We start from the raw sequence: 17,187 nt of genomic DNA, 5'->3' as shown, positions 1-17,187 counted from the left end.
AATTAAGTGAAATGCTTATATTAATAAAAGCACCTGGCTCAGACTAAGTGCTCAACTGGTCCTTTCACGATTAGTGATATGTTTTTCATTGGATTTAAGTGGGGTTTATAAGATGCTGAAAGCTGTTTTCCTAAGGAATATATCAACTTCACAGCAAATATAGAGGAAAAACAGGAATGCATCAATTTCTATTGTAATATTTCAGAAGGTCATACAGACCATTATACAGAGAGATGCCATCAACATCAAAAAAATCCATAAATGCATTTTTTGCAAAAAGATGGATGGCTAATTTTAGAGTTTGGATATCATAAAAGTATTCATTTCAGAATTCTTATATACAATGTTGTAAACAGCTGACCTGTTGACTTAGTAGTTCAATCATTCGGTACCCTGCAAAATTATTTTTCTCCTAATATACATGGCATTAATATTCTAAAATTCTTCCATTGAGTTACGTGCCCTAATAAGAGTTTCCTGGGCATCCCCAAAGGTTCTGAAGAGCTCATAGGGAGAGGAGAATTTTCCCGAGAGCAGCATGTCACCTCCTCCTCACCACATAAGCCTCTTTGTTTTGTTTCCTTCTGTCTTACTAACAGCTTGGCACTTCTCTTTATCTTACCACTATTCCTACATCATTTTAAGAGCTCCTATTTCTCTCTCTTCTAACTGTCTGATTTTCTCTTCCATATTTGGTGTACCAGCTTTGGAGTAATGGCTTGAAGACAGTGCCTGCCAGCATGCACAAGCTTCACTGAGGTCCGCAGAAACAGCTGAAGACTCAGCTCTCCATCTGATAGAGAACTGAGAAAGCTGCGTTGCCCCTGGGGCGTTGGTGTTTAGGGGAAGGAAGGCTTTTTCCAGGGGGCTTTGAGCCAAGATTGTGATTTAGAAGGAAACTGCCATGGTTCTGAGCCATCCTACAGAGGATGTAGAGAATAATAAAGGTCCATGAGGAGGAGATAGAGGTGATGGAAGCAACCTTCTTCAGGCCACAACTCCAGGCTGACCACATTTCTTCTCTGTTAGTGTTGTTCTTCTCTTGTTTCCTTTGCCCTCATATGGAGAACCTATAAAACCAGGACACTGGCTGAAGAAACCCCATGACTTCACTTCCTGGAGGCCAGAATCCCACAGTTAACCATCACGTCATGGATGCTGGAAGGAAAGACTTGATACAGAGACCCAGCCCCTATTTCAGAAATAATTTTTAGGATGGATCTAGTTATCCTTTGCCTTAATGCTTTGAAAGGATTTAAAATCTCAAAAAATGACCTTGAGGGCAAAATGTACAAAGAGGCGATATTGTTTGTTAGACCTTTGACCTTTCACAGAATTTGTGACCATTTAAGGATTGGGAAAAAACCCCAAACATCTTTTTTTATGTAAACTTCTCTTTTCTTCTGCTGCTTTGAAGCACATGTGTTTGACGGGAATTTTAAAATTCATGTCTTGGATTTATGTCTCTGATTACACATAGTTCATCAAGATCTTGCTCTTCATGAGCTATTTAATATTCAGGAAGTCATTTAAGTCATTTTAGAATCTTCTTAAAATCCAACAAGAAGTTGTGTTTACAAAAGACACATAGACCTGAAATATTTGCATATTTTATTTGCATCCAAATGCAGAAGCCATAAGTAGTTTGGAATGGGAGGGAGATTCAGCCTCTCCTGTGACAGTAAGAAAGGTCTGATGCAATATCATTCAAAAATGCTTCCTGATAATCCCACATGGACATGATGTGTGGAATCTTATGTTACATACATCATTCATTGCCTGTGGTCTCATGTTATAGTCATGTGTATATGTATGTCTCCAGTCTTTAATGGAGATGATGTCTGATATAAGAGGAGGAAAACTAGATGTAAGCTTAGGTAAGCAAAGTTCAAGTCCTGATTTTTTACAGCTGTGTGACCTTGGACAAATCAGTGAATGTTACTGAGCCCCACCTATTGTACATATTTCATGAATTTTGAACAAATCAAGAGTTATAATGAACGTAAACATTCTGTCAACTCCTAATTGATACTTGCCATCTACTATTCAGTTCAGTTCAGTTCAGTCGTTCAGTCGTGTCCGACTCTCCGCGACCCCATGAATCACAGCACGCCAGGCCTCCCTGTCCATCACCAACTCCCGGAGTTCACTCAAACTCATGTCCACAGAGTCAGTGATGCCATCCAGCCATCTCATTCTCCGTCGTCCCCTTCTCCTCCCGCCCCCAACCTTTCCCAGCATCAGAGTCTTTTCCAGTGAGTCAACTCGTTGCATGAGGTAGCCAAAGTATTGGAGTTTCAGCTTTAGCATCAGTCCCTCCAATGAACATCCAGGATTGATTTCCTTTAGAATGGACTGGTTGGATCTCCTTGCAGTCCAAGGGACTCTCAAGAATCTTCTTCAGCACCACAGTTCAAAAGCATCAATTCTTCGGTGATCAGCTTTCTTCACAGTCCAACTCTCACATCCATACATGACCACTGGAAAAACCATTGCCTTGACTAGACGGACCTTGGTTGGCAAAGTAATGTCTCTGCTTTTTAATATACTATCAAGTTTGGTCATAACTTTCCTTCTAAGGAGCAAGCGTCTTTTAATTTCATGGCTGCAATCAGCATCCGCAGTGATTTTGGAGCCCCCAAAAATAAAGTCTGACACTGTTTCCACTGTTTTTCCATCTATTTCCCATGAAGTGATGGGACCACTGGTTTTCATTTATTGTTTCAACAAGAATTTTTCAAGATTAACAACAGAAACTTTGTGGGAAAGAGGACAGAAATATGGAAAAAGAGTGGACTTTTATTTTCAACACACATTTCTTTTTATACTAAAGTGGAATGCCTTTATCATAACAATTATGTGCTGTTTCACACCCTGTTGTGGCCATTTCTAAATAGAGGAAGAGGAAACTTACGATGTCCTGGAAAGCTAATTTTTATCAATGCCTCCAGATTAGGCATTTTAGCATATTTTATGGTGAGTTGGTTCAAAATATTGTATCTTTCAAAAACTGTACTATTGAGGCTTACTTTTTAATTTAAAGAATATATTCCTTGTATGATATAATACAATATATAATTATAAAAGAGACATTTCAAATATAATCTTGATTTAAGCAAAGATTATTTAATACAATTTTGCTTAAAATTCTAGGTGCCAACATATTTTAGAAATAAGGAAATCACTTGCATTTTTCTGCTTGTCACAAAAGAAGAAGTAAATGTGTTTACCACCACATGTGATGCCCCAGGAGGTTGCATTTTATTCTGGATGTCAAATTTTAAGTGGAGAAATAACAGGGTGCAGACAAACTGAGAACACTCTCTCAGTAGCTGTTTTTCCCTCCAGTGGGTGATGAAAATCAAATCCCTAAACTGCTCCTTCTGGGCTTTTTACTAATTAACTTGACATCTGTGGTGAAGCGGAACATAGACTAACCTTGTTCATTCCCAGTCCCACAATTAAACTGCTGGTAGTTCAGGTCAAAAGCTTATTTCTGGAAATTTGAGAGTAAAATAATTGCAAATTGACAGAAAGTATAAAACAACTTCTTTAGTATTTTTACCAAAGATATTCAGGAAAAGGAGGGGCTTTCAGGTAGAGTAAAAATTGTACTCACCAACCCACGATGATTCCCTACTTATCTACTGTATCTTTCTCCAACTATTGATGAAAGAATCAAAGGATCCATGAAAATAGGACCATTCGTGTAAAATAGTTCTTACAGAGCAAAGAGGAGTGGAGTAATGCTGTGATTGTGATGTGATGCAAACAGAGATGGGAGTGGGAAAATGAAGTGGGCAGAAATTTTCTTGGAAGATCTAGGGAGGAAATATATGATTCCATAGGGAAAAAAAAAGAATAATATAGCAAAAAATGTGTACTGCAAAGAGAAAGTGTTAAATTCCCCTCATTCATGCTACTATCAGCAAGTATCTGGTGACCTACATGTGTCTGTAGCACAGAGTCAATGAGACAAAACTAGGATGACCTGTGGCTTACCAGATGAAAGGAAGTAAAGAGGTTATGCTGGGAAAAACTAGAGGCAGACTACACTTGTGTACAAATGAGAAAAAAAGATGAAATAGAAGCATGGATGGGCAAAAGGACATGATGACTAGGATTTTTTTATTTCTTTTGGTTTTTGAATGTTGAATTTTTTTCTTTTTATTTTATTTTTTTTAAGTTTTTTAATTTATTTATTTTAATTGGAGGCTAATTACATTATTGTATTGGTTTTGCCATACATTGACATGAATCTGCCCCGGGTGTACATGTGTTCCCCATCTTGAACCCCCCTCCTGCCTCCCTCCCTATACCATCCCTCTGCTTCATCCCAGTGCACCAGCCCGGAGCATCCTGTATCATGCATCGAACCTGGACTGGCGATTCGTTTCACATATGATAATATACATGTTTCAATGCCATTCTCCCAAATCATCCCACCCTCGCCCTCTCCCACAGAGTCCTCTCTTTAAAATACTACATCAAAAAAATATTTAAGTACAGGATTGAAATAAGTTACTTATACAAACCACATGGATAAATCTCAAAAACATTGTGTTTTACAAAAGAACATTTACTATATGACCCCATTTATATGAAGCTCTAAAAAACGCAAAACTAATTTAAAGTGAAAAATGTCAGAAAAAAATGTCTTTTGGAGTCATAGTAGAGGCATGAATTGACTGGGAAGGGACATGAGGGATTTTCCTAGGGTAACAGATATGTTCTATGTCTTAATAGGGTTTTGGGCTAGTGTATGTGTATGTCAAAACTCAGCAAATGGTACATTTTAACATTTCACTGTATATAAAATTTACTTCAAAATAAGGGACTATAAACAAATGCTGAAGTCTGTTACTAATATGCTACTTGAATTTTTTTGAGGGGAAATACACTGATGTCTGCTTGCTTAGAAATACATTAAAGTATAAGAGTTTGGTGGATGGATAAAGAGATGGATAGATACGTTATCCAGGCAAGAGTACTGGAGTGGGTTGCCATTTCCTCCTCCAGGGGATCTTTCCAACCCAGGGATTGAACCCAGGTCTGCCGCATTGTAGGCAGATGCTTTACCCTCTGAGCCACCAGGGAAGCCTTTAAAACAAGTATGCTGCTGCTGCTGCTAAGTCGCTTCAATCGTGTCCGACTCTGTGCGACCCCATAGACGGCAGCTCACCAGGCTCACCTGTCCCTGGGATTCTCCAGGCAAGAACACTGGAGTGGGTTGCCATTTCCTTCTCCAATGCGTGAAAGTGAGGTCGCTCAGTCCCTAGGCAAGGGTACTGGAGTGGCTTGCCATTGCCTTCTCCAGGGGATCTTTCCAACCCAGGGATCGAACCCAGGTCTGCCGCATTGTAGGCAGATGGTTTACCCTCTGAGCCACCAGGGAAGCCTTTAAAACAAGTATAGTAAAAGATTAATTGTTGAGTCTAGGTAGTGGACATATGAAGATTCATTTTACAACTTTATATTTGATTTTTTTTTATAATAAAATGGACAAAGTGGGAAATGGGAGAGATGAAATAAGACTGGCAAAAATGTGACTAAATAGTGCAGTACGGGGACTGTTCATGGATTCATTATACCATTCTCTCTACTTCCTATATGTTTGAAATTTTCCATGACAAAAAATTAGAAAGTAATTCATTTTGTTGGGGAGGAAAATTTTTTTCTATACCCTTCTAAGTACTACTGGCTGATCTAAGAATTAAATTACATATCCATAAGAATATGAAGCTCCCAGGCACTCAAGTGGTTCCACAGACAGGTCATCCAGAGCTAAAGAGAAGTGGGTATTGGTCTAGGACATCAAAGGGGAGGAAAACAATTCACAGGGAGCCGGGAAGAGCAAATGTTTGGTAAACAAATGTTTGCCATGCCAAGTAAAGAAGTCTTTCCGATGTAAAAAAGAAATTGTCTTTGGTAATAGGTCTCTTCTGGGTACAGGCTTCCTATTTAAATTCTTTTAGGTGGTTTAGGGGGAGATAAAAAGAAAAACTACATGAGTCTTCTGTTCCTCAAAGATAACTACCCCAAAACAATCCTCATGCCAAAGAGACACATTTTGGGGTGGCTAATTTTGCTCCCCTACAGTATGATGGGATTATCCAACTTGAATACAGAATTGCATTTAAGACAGTGATCTCCAACCTTTTTGGCACCATGGACTGTTTTGGTGGAAGACTATTTTTCCATGGACCAGGGATGGAGGAGATGGTTTTGGGGTGATTCAAGAGCATTACATTTATTGTTCACTTTATTTCTAATCTAATGCTGCTGACAGGAGGTACTGGTCCACGGCTCCGGAGGTTGGGGACCCCTGATTTAAGTCATGTAGTTATGAAATTTTTTTTTCTCTCATTTCTTTATATCTAGTAACAGTATTTAATTTTGTCATAAGGGAGAAATTGAGAGAAATGGATTCAGATAGGATTCTAGGGAAATTAGAAGAGAGGGTCCTGAACTAAAACTTCCATCTTTATCAAAATATAATCACTTTTACAAATCACTTCTCATCACCTAAGTTCAGTTCAACTCTGTATCCTGATCCCTCCCTCGAAAAGGGGAACCTACCTCTACAGTGTGAGGAGGAGAAAAGGTAGTCATTAAGAATGCAGACTTGAAAGAACGTGTAGGAACATGGTGGATTCTGAAGCCAAAATGTAAGCCTCCTACAGTTTTCTTTCATTCTCCCCACTCCCAGCTTGGCTTCATCTCTCTTTCCATAATGTTCCAATAACTTGTAAATGTGTTGGTGAACTGACTGATTTCACAAGCCCTAATTCTACTCACTAGCTACTTGCAGATCTTTCTTTGCTATAGATTCTCATTCTGAATTTTCCCTTATTTCATTATTGCCTTCTCAACTGTTTCCTCAATAAATGCCTTCACAAACCTACTAAAAAGATTACACTTTGGTTTAAAAAATATTGAACCAATATAAAAATGGGCATATGAAGAAGATCTCTGTGGTTGTTATAAAATTGCTTTGAAGATAACTGTTCTTTGTATTGTTCAGTCCTCATATGTTCAGTTTCTCCCAGAGTTTATGAGCTATGGGTGGTCTCTCTTGGTGATCTGTGAATCTCCCTTTGTTTGATAGTTGTGTAACCCTCATATTTCCCTTTTGACCATGGGTTCCATGAAGTTTAGAGCTACTTGATTCATTAAAAAAATAGCCTTCTTTGGCTCTATTTTCTGTTCTAACTATTCCATTCTTGCCTTTCCCATATCCATCCCAATCATTGTTCCCATTACTTGGTTCAGTTCAGTTTAGTTCAGTCGCTCAGTCGTGTCCGACTCTCCGCGACCCCATGAATCACAGCACGCCAGGCCTCCCTGTCCATCACCAACTCCCGGAGTACACTCAAACTCATGTCCACAGAGTCGGTGATGCCATCCAGCCATCTCATTCTCCGTCGTCCCCTTCTCCTCCCGTCCCCAACCTTTCCCAGCATCAGAGTCTTTTCCAGTGAGTCAACTCGTTGCATGAGGTGGCCAAAGTATTGCAGTTTCAGCTTTAGCATCAGTCCCTCCAATGAACATCCAGGATTGATTTCCTTTAGAATGGACTGGTTGGATCTCCTTGCAGTATAAGGGACTCTCAAGAGTCTTCTCCAACACCACAGTTCAAAAGCATCAATTCTTCGGCGATCAGCCTTCTTCACAGTCCAACTCTCACATCCATACATGACCACGGGAAAAACCATTGCCTTGACTAGACGGACCTTCGTTGGCAAAGTAATGTCTCTGCTTTTTAATATACTATCAAGGTTGGTCATAACTTTCCTTCCAAGGAGCAAGCGTCTTTTAATTTCATGGCTGCAATCAGCATCTGCAGTGATTTTGGAGCCCAAAAAAACAAAGTCTGACACTGTTTCCACTGTTTTTCCATCTATTTCCCATGAAGTGATGGGACCAGATGCCATGATCTTTGTTTTCTGAATGTTGAGCTTCAAACCAACCTTTTCACTCTCCTCTTTCACTTTCATCAAGAGGCTTTTGAGAGAATGGAGAGAATGGAATTGTAGCATGTATATTATCATAAGTGACCAGTCCAGGTTCGACGCATAAATTTTCCTCTGTTCAAAAAAAATAAATAAATAAATAAATAAAATAAGCTTCTTCTGATGCCCAGAAAAAAAAAGATTACACACAGTAAAAAAAAAAAAAAAAAAGAGGCTTTTGAGTTCCTCTTCACTTTCTGCCATAAGGGTGGTGTCATCTGCATATCTGAGGTTATTGATATTTCTCCCAGCAATCTTGATTCCAGCTTGTGCTTCTTCCAGCCCAGCGTTCCTCATGATGTACTCTGCATATAAGTTAAATAAGCAAGGTGACAATATACAACCTTGACATACACCTTTTCCTATTTGGAACCAGTCTGTTGTTCCATGTCCAGTTCTAACTGTTGCTTCCTGACCTGCATACAGGTTTCCTTCCCCTCTAATAATTATAGATTTGATGGATTCATACTATTTAAACTTTTGTAAACTGGTCTAGGTTTGGAAGTAGGTAGGGAATACAAAATAATTTCTAAAAAACCCTCCAATTCTGTTAACAAGTTATGTTACTATACCTCACAGTTTATTGCAGTGATAACTTAGCATACTGCAATAAAAGATAGGTTTAGCTGATACCTTTTTTTGGCCAAGCCACATGGCTTGCAGGATTTTAGTTCCCCGACCAGGGATTGAACCTGTGCTCTCATCAGAGCACAGAGTCCTAACCACTGGACTGCCAGCTGATATCTTTAGAAAATAAAGTTCTTTGTTATATTAGAAAGTCATCAGGAAGCAATTAAGAAGAGGAAAATGTGCACAATTTAGAGTGATTTTATTAAAACAAAAAACACTGAGGCCTACTGCCAATATGCTGTATTGTCCATCCATTCTCTTGACTATATGTGTTCTTCCAACTTCTCATCACAATGGTCAGGCTGATCACTGATGTGGAAACAGATCTCATTCCTCTCAACTGGCTTTTGTCAAACAGAGACTGAATCTAGGTCATCTCTCTTGGAGATAGTGCTGTATCCCTGTGGATTAGAGAGAAAAAGCCCAACAGTATGACAGAAAAAATTCAACTGTCAAAGTTAAACTAAGTATCTTTTAACATCATTATAATTTCATAAGTGTATATTCCCTAAAAGATAAGAAAGATTCCTCTACCACAGTTCACCTGGGATAATTCATTCTTCCCAAACACATAGTCACTAGAAGCTATGACTGACCCACTGATTAAATATTTAAAAGCTGAAAAAAGTTAAAATGCATACAAACGCAGAAGGAAATGGCTGTATAATTATCTGATCTTAGGGTAAAGAAAAGTATTCTAAACTTTGCAAAGTGACATAACAATTGCAATAAATATGTCTACATAACAGTGTAAGACTTCTGTCTATCAAAATTAGAAACCAAACCATAGCTGGGACTAGTGTATGCAAGATATGCAAGACAAAGATTAAAATATTTCATCTACAAAGAGCTCATGAAAATTAAAATGCTTTCAATAAATGAAGGAAATGACATGATCAGAAAATTCTTCCAACATCAAAAACAAAAATAATAAATACCTGAAAAACTAGTCAACACTACTGGCAATAAAGATACAATATTAAGCCATAAGATTTTTTTAATGTGTTTCAAAATAGCTCAGATTTTCAAACAAGCATATATTTTCATACTGGTAAAATGCATATAGAAAGAATCTCTCACTCACTGCAGCCAATAGAGCCAGATGCCACCTTTTGTATAGGACAACTTGCTATGTTTCAAGAGCCTTAAAAATATTAATTCCTTTTTTCCTGATAATTTTAATTCTAGGCATATATCCAAATAAAATAACCAGAAACATGAATATATGTACAGAGATACATGCATAATAATGTTCATCAACATAGTGTTTATATCATTTGCAATGGAAGAGAACCTAAATTATACATCATTTTATTGAATTATAAAGTTAATAAGAATTTTGCAGAGAATAGAATATTACATAGCCATTTAAATTATTTTGCAGAAAAAAAATTTTAATGGGAAAATGCTTAATGTATATTTTTATGGAAAAAAGAACATTATACATTATAAAAGATTTTAAAGCTATGCAAATTATATCTAAAACATGGAAAGAAATATGCTAAAATGTTAACTATTTCTGGAAAACAGGTTTATAAGTGACCATTATGTTGTTCTTTATATTTTTCTAGGAATACAATAATTTCATTATCTACAAAGAGCTACTAAAAACCTTAGAAGAACCCCTCTTTTTTCTATCTTTAACTCTTCCTCACATCATAAGAAAAAGTGTATTTCTCTTTGAGCTAGGACTTGCTGCTTAAACAGAAATAATCAAACATTTCTCATATTTCTACCTCCCTCATTATACTGTGATTTACACTAGGAAAAAGGTCCTCTTAATCCCTGTCTCTTGAATATGAATTTCCAATTTAGGGAACCAAATTGGATTCTGAGAGGGTAGAAAAACCACTGTAATAAAACTAATTAAAATTGCACTAGAAACTTAAGGAAGAATAGAATGCTACCAGAAATAAAATATTGATAATGAAATATCCCAAATGGAAAAATGACATTTTTGCTTTGTAAATTTGAGTTCTGAAGCTAAACAGGCTCTTTATTTTCACTTAGGTACATGGCTTATAATTATAATCTGGTGGTATTTTAGCAAATTGTTTTGTTATTGCTGTGTAACAAACCACCACAAAAGAAGATGACTTAGAAAAACCACCATTTATTTAACTCACCATTGGCAAATTGGGCTCAGCAATGCTTCCAGTCTCACCTGGGCTTACTCATGTGTCTGTAATCAGCTACCCTGTAGCCAGAGGAAGGCTGCTTTAGGATGGCCTGAGCTGGGGTGGCCTGTCTCTATTCCATGTAGTCCCTCATCCTCTAGCAGGGCCCAAGTTTGTTCTTATGTTGAAGGCTTAAGTCCAAGAGGGAGAGTAGAAACAAGACCATCTGTGGCCCAGGCTGGAATGGGGGAGAAACTAGTGCCAGAATTCAGGGAGTGGAACCACCTGGCAGAGAGAACACCTTTGAAATCATTCTGCCCTGCAGGCTCTTGCACTATGGACCTGTGGGTAACTGTTGTGGTTTAGTCGCTAAATAGTTTGACTCTTTGCTACCCATGAACTGCAGCATGTCAGGCTCCTCTGTCTTCCACTATCTCAGGGAGGGATAACTTCTCCTCTCTAAAATGCCCTGGGGATCACTCTTCTGGGGTTTTTTTTTTTTTTTTTTTTGGACAATAAGTCCAGGCTTCTGTTTAGATGGCCAATCAATCTCCCCATTGTCTTGTTGAATAGCTCCTCCCTTCTACCCAAATGTCAATCCCTTACTCTTTGAACAAGATTTCTTACTTCTTTCAATATGGATAGATGGAGAATTTTCCAAATTGTCAACCAGTCTGCTTCCTTTCTGATGAACAATTCTACCTTCATATAATTTCTCTCCTCACATTTTACTACAAGCATTCAAGAGAAACTAGGCCATTTCTTCAATACTTTGCTTAGAAATTTCTTCAGTCAAATTTCCATTTTCATTGTTCTCAGGTTCTACCTCCCACAAAATACTAGGAAACAAATAATTCAGCCAAGGTCTTTGACACTTTATAACAAAAATGGCCTTTCCTCCAGTTTCCAATAACATGTTCCTCATTTCCATCTGATACTTCATCAGAATGATCTTCACTGTCCGAATTTCTACCAACATTTGTTTATGACCACTTAGGTTTTCTCTAAGAAGACTGAAGATTTCTCTACAGCATTCCTCCTCTCCTGAGCCCTTTGGAGAATCACTCTTAATGTCCATTAACAATAAAATAGGCTCTTTCTAGCCTGAATCTCAAAATTCTTCATGCCTCTGCCCAATACCCAGTTCCAAAGCCTCTGCCACGTTTTTAGGCATTTGTTACAGCATCACCCCCACTTTTTGGTACCAATTTTTTTTCTTAGTCCATTCCAACTGCTATATGAAAATGCTACAAACTGGGTAGCTTATAAACACCAGAAAATCATTTCTCACAGTTCTGGAGGCTGAGAAGTCCAAGATCAAGGTATTAGCATGGTCCAGTTCTGATGAGGGCCCTCTTTCTGGTTCATAGCTGGGGCCTTCTCACTATATCCTCACATGGTGGAAAGGTTAAATTGTTGTTTTAGTTGAAACTTTGGCTAGATATTCTGACACCTGACAATGGCACCATAACATGAGGAAAACTCTCCTTTAAAACAAAAATGTTGGAAGTTTGGAATTATAAGACATGGACAGGAGAGCTGGCAAATCAGAGGCCAGATGAGGCACTGTATCTTTTTGTAACCATGTGTTATTGTACCCTCCATGGTAATCACAGCCACGGGTTTAGACTTATAGGCAAGAAAATTGATTATAAATCTGGTATTCAAAAATTAATAATTAGATACTTTTAATAATGAAGAATGGCAGTATCCTGTTCCATATCTATATAAACTGTTTATATTAATTATTTTGATACATGAATTAGTATTACCATATGTAGCTTTTCAAAATTTTTCTTTGAAACCAAATTGGAATGATAATGAAGGTTGCATAGGTAAAGAAAAACATTTTGAAGTAGGAAGACTTGCTAAATCTAGGAATCTTTCATGATTTATAAGAAATAAAACTTTGGATTTCTTTTAAACTGGAAAATATCACACCAAATCAGATAATCATTATGGACTCCATATATAAACACTCTTGCTTGCTGGATAGACTATTTAAACCTGATCTTTTCAGACTGAACGTAAGTAAAACACTTGAGTTAGATAAAGCATTATTTTAATATTGAAAAATATGGGTGAGATAGTCACATTGGTGAAATAACTTATCTCAGGAGACACAAAAGGTAATCCATTCTGGAATTTTATGGCATAACTGAATAATGTGATCATTACAACTTCAAAAATAACCTCATTCTCCAAGTTACTTAAAGACTCATTCATATTTCCCTGGAACACAAAAAATTAGGCAATTTCTCTTCTTCCTGACCCTTTTTAAACATGCAACATCTATTGCAGTATTTTCATTCCTCAGATTCATTGCTATTGAACACATCAGAAATATCAGAAAGCATTTTGTAGGCTAGAAATCAGAGTTTCTATATTCTAGACATTTCTGATATTTTTTGTCAATACTGTTACATGGATCAAAATACCTAAGTAGTAAACAAAAAATGCATTAAATATTATCTTACAAATGTTTATGTATGATTCAGAGAAAGAACAATTGCATTGACAAAGGGTTATAAAGATGTGAAAGATGATGGCACACTGAGGAACAGGCAAGTGCTTGGAGAGTGGCTGAGGATCCAGAATGAGGCAGAAGATGAGCCTGCAAACTTAAATAGGGACAGGGCAGAAAAATTTTTCAACTCATATAAAGAGTTTGAGATTTATCTGGTAGTGTTCAAGGGATCTATTGGATTAGGTTAAGCTGGATAGTAACACAATCAGATTTGTTTTTAGAAAGATTGTTCCAGTCTGGTATGGTAGCATTGCATTGGATGGATTAGAGGTAAGAATGAATGGAGGCAGGAAAGCCAACTAGAAAGTGGTAGCAATAGGCCACATGAGAGCTGAGCTAAGACAGAAGATAGATTTGAAGAGAAGAGTGGTTTGGATAAACACTACAGAATTTTAAATGATAGAGCATGGTGAGGTCAGCAGTTTATATTAGACACCATATATGATTGAATACATCCTATCTGTGTGTTCATTTTCTGTCATTATCAATTCTTATTCCTCTCCTTCATCCCTCACTCCAGCCAGGTGCACCTGTTTTATTTTCCCTCTGTGGTTCAAACTTCCTCTAATCCTATTTCAGCATTGGCTGCACAGTTAGTCATCTGGGAGGTTTTTAAAAAATACTGCTATCTGAAATTCTGATCTAAGTTATCTAGGATGTGACCTGAGCATTGGGATTAAAAAAAAAAAACCTAATAATTTAAAGTGCTATCAGGGCCGCCGAACCCTGATCCAAGTTATTGATTGTGATTGAAGCTAAGGACTTTTAAGACTTCTGCCATTGATTGTTGGGTTCTTTGAGCTCACCTTTCTTTTATTTACAAATCTCACTTTACCTGATCACTGACTTTGAATTTTCCTTCAATTTTTAGTCTAGCCCTCTGATATAGCTACAAAAATGAAAATGAGTTCTAATTGAGCCATCAAGGAATTTAAAGGATATTGGAATTTCCCATGAGTACTAGAGAACCAAGTTTGGAGTCAAGATCAATGACCAGAATAAAACACCAGAACTGGCCCTGTGAAAATAGTTATTACTGTGACTAGTGATAGACACATGGGTTGCATAGCCCACACCACCAATGCTGAACAAAACACTACCTCTTGGAGCTATGGCCACAGCTACTCCTGGAAAATAGATACAGCATTGTCTGCTCAAGAATGAATTCCCTATTGGCCTTACCTCTCTGTCCATTAGTTTCCAAATCTAGAGGCAGTGCAAATGGTTGGAAAGCATATGGCCACACTCCAGCAGCAAAGGAGGCTTGGAAAGTGAGTGTCTGGCATTTTGGGCTTCTGTACGTTTGTGTGTGTGCTCAGTCATGTCCAACTCTTTGCAACCCGATGGACTGTAGCCCACAAGGCTCCTCTGTCCATGGAATTCTCCAGGCAAGAATACTGGAGTGGGTAGCCATTCTATTCTCGGGAATCTTCCTGACCCAAGGATCGAATCTGCATCTCTGGCATCTCCTGCATTGGCAGGAAGAGTCTTTACCTGGGCTTCTATAGCTGTGGGAAACTCAGTGGTAGGCCTCATATGCAAGGAGTTCCCATATATAGCAAGGAATTCGAGTTCTTTCTGAAAAGGTGAGAAGATGATAGTTATTATAATTATTTCCCCCCTATTGCCTGGGTATTCTTGTTTGTCTGATTCCTATGTTTTCTCAAAATCTAGCACCATGAATAGGCTTTCTTTCCTTCCTTCATGCACTTAATACTTTGTTGTTGTTTAGTCTGTAAGTCGTGTCAGACTCTGAAACCCCACAAACTGTAGCACGTCAGGCTTCCCTGTCCTTCACTATCTCCTGAAGTTTGCTCAAATTCATGTCCATTCAGTCTGTGATGCCAACCATCTTATCTTCTGCCACCCCTTTCTCCTTTTGCTCTTAATCTTTTTGAGCATCAGGGTCTTTTCCAATGAGTTGGCTCTTCACATCAGGTGGCCAGTACCTACTTGGTACCTATTACATGTGCCTACCACTTCCTCTTTTGTGTTCCTACAAGTAGACTATGATTACAGTCTCAGATAACTATTCATTGGGTTTGTTTATATTGGTGGAGGGGCCTTTGTTTCAGGCTGCATATTCTCAGCTCTTTCTTTGCAATGTGATATTCTATTAAAAGAATAGGTTATATTTTCCTTTCCCACTTGACTTTGGACTCAACCATGTGACTTGATTTGATGTAATGGGTAAGACATCAAGTGCCAGTTCTGAGCTTCAGCCTCAGTCACACATATTTCTACTTTATTTCTTAGACCTATACTATTGCTATAAGAAGTACTTATCCCCAACTAGCCCACTGGTCCAGAGAGGATGAGAAACAATTAGAGTAGAGCCACCTCCATTGATTGTGGATCTGAGTTTCAGGATGGTTTGTTATGCAACACTGTTGTGGCTGTAGCTGACTGATACTTTTGATAGTGATGAACTAATAGGGAACTTTGAGATAGAGATACCACTTTTCTTATACCCTTTCAGAAGTACAAAGTGATGTGCAGTGCCAGCATTTTAAAGTATTAGTCAATATGCCTTTAGGTGCATATTTTGGGACCCAAATATTGCTATTATATGATTTTGAATATACTTAAGAAAATTGATCCAAGAAATAGTACTGAGAGTAGAAAAATACAGAAAAAGGCCCCCAATTGTGACAGATGATTATCAGAATCATTAGCCTTAGAACTTCCCTCATGGTCCAGTGGTTAAGACTTCGCCTTCCAATACAATGGGTGTGGGTTCAATCCCTGGTCAGGCAACTAAGATCCTACATGTCTCATGGCCAAAAAAACAAAATATATTTTTTAAAAAAAGCAACATTGTAAAACAAATTCAATAAATACTTTAAAAATGGTTCACATCAAAAAAATCTTAAAAAAACAAAAAATCATCAACATCACCATGAACATCATTGATATCCTCTTCTATGAAGCACATTTTGTGTTCAGAGAATAACATTGTTATCTCTATTTTTCAGATGAGAAAACTGAGGCTAAGGGACATTAAATAATTTTACCAAATCATTGGGAAAAATCAGGATTTTTTGTCCAAGCCTGTCAGATCCCATAGTCATGTTCTAAATATGTTCTTGACACCTCATCTAGGGAAGAATGCCAATAATAATACAAATAATACATATTAATATGTGTATGTTACTTTATGAAGTATTTGCACAGATATTATCTCATTTGGTCTATATAATAATTTGTAAAATGAAAACTATTATGTATATGGTCATATAAAGGGCAAATGTCAAAGTTCTGAGAAGTTATAGGATTCTAGCCCAAGATCAAATTCATGGTAAGTCCTAGCACTTGTTACAAACTCAGACAAGATGGGAAATGTATGTCCTACTGCCAACTAGAACATTTAAGAAAACCTTTGGTGTACACAATTGAGAACATAGTTCACATAAGTGAAAATCTCTGGGTAGTTGGTTAAAATATATGAAGAAAAATTATCTAATAGACACGGCTAATAATCTAATAGACAAGCCAAACACCTGAGTCATTCATTCCTACTGAAGATTCTAATTCACTTTCTCTATTCCACTGATGTGTAAAAAGAACAACCCTAAATGCATTCTGTTGATAATCTCAGGATACATCCTAAATTAGTTATTTCTTCTCACATTCGGTTTCTAATTATTCATCTCTGGCTCAATTTCAATTTTATTTAATAAAGTTTTTTGTACTCATTATATAACTCTGTAAATTATTGTGGGCCACCACTGTGAGTTTCATTCTGCCTCTGTTTCCCCTTTCACAAATATTGTTGTACAACATCATTTATACAGACAAGCTGTTAACATTAGGTTATATCAGTAACAAGTGCATTTCTCTTCCTGAGTATTACAAGAGTAATACTTGTAATACTCAAGTATCAATACTACTGCTCAAGTAT

Source organism: Moschus berezovskii, chromosome X (assembly GCF_049115385.1).
Source record: "Moschus berezovskii isolate FMDL1 chromosome X, NW_MosBer_1.0, whole genome shotgun sequence".
In the NCBI taxonomy this organism is placed as follows: Eukaryota; Metazoa; Chordata; class Mammalia; order Artiodactyla; family Moschidae; genus Moschus; species Moschus berezovskii.
Note: the sequence above shows the minus strand (reverse complement) of the source record.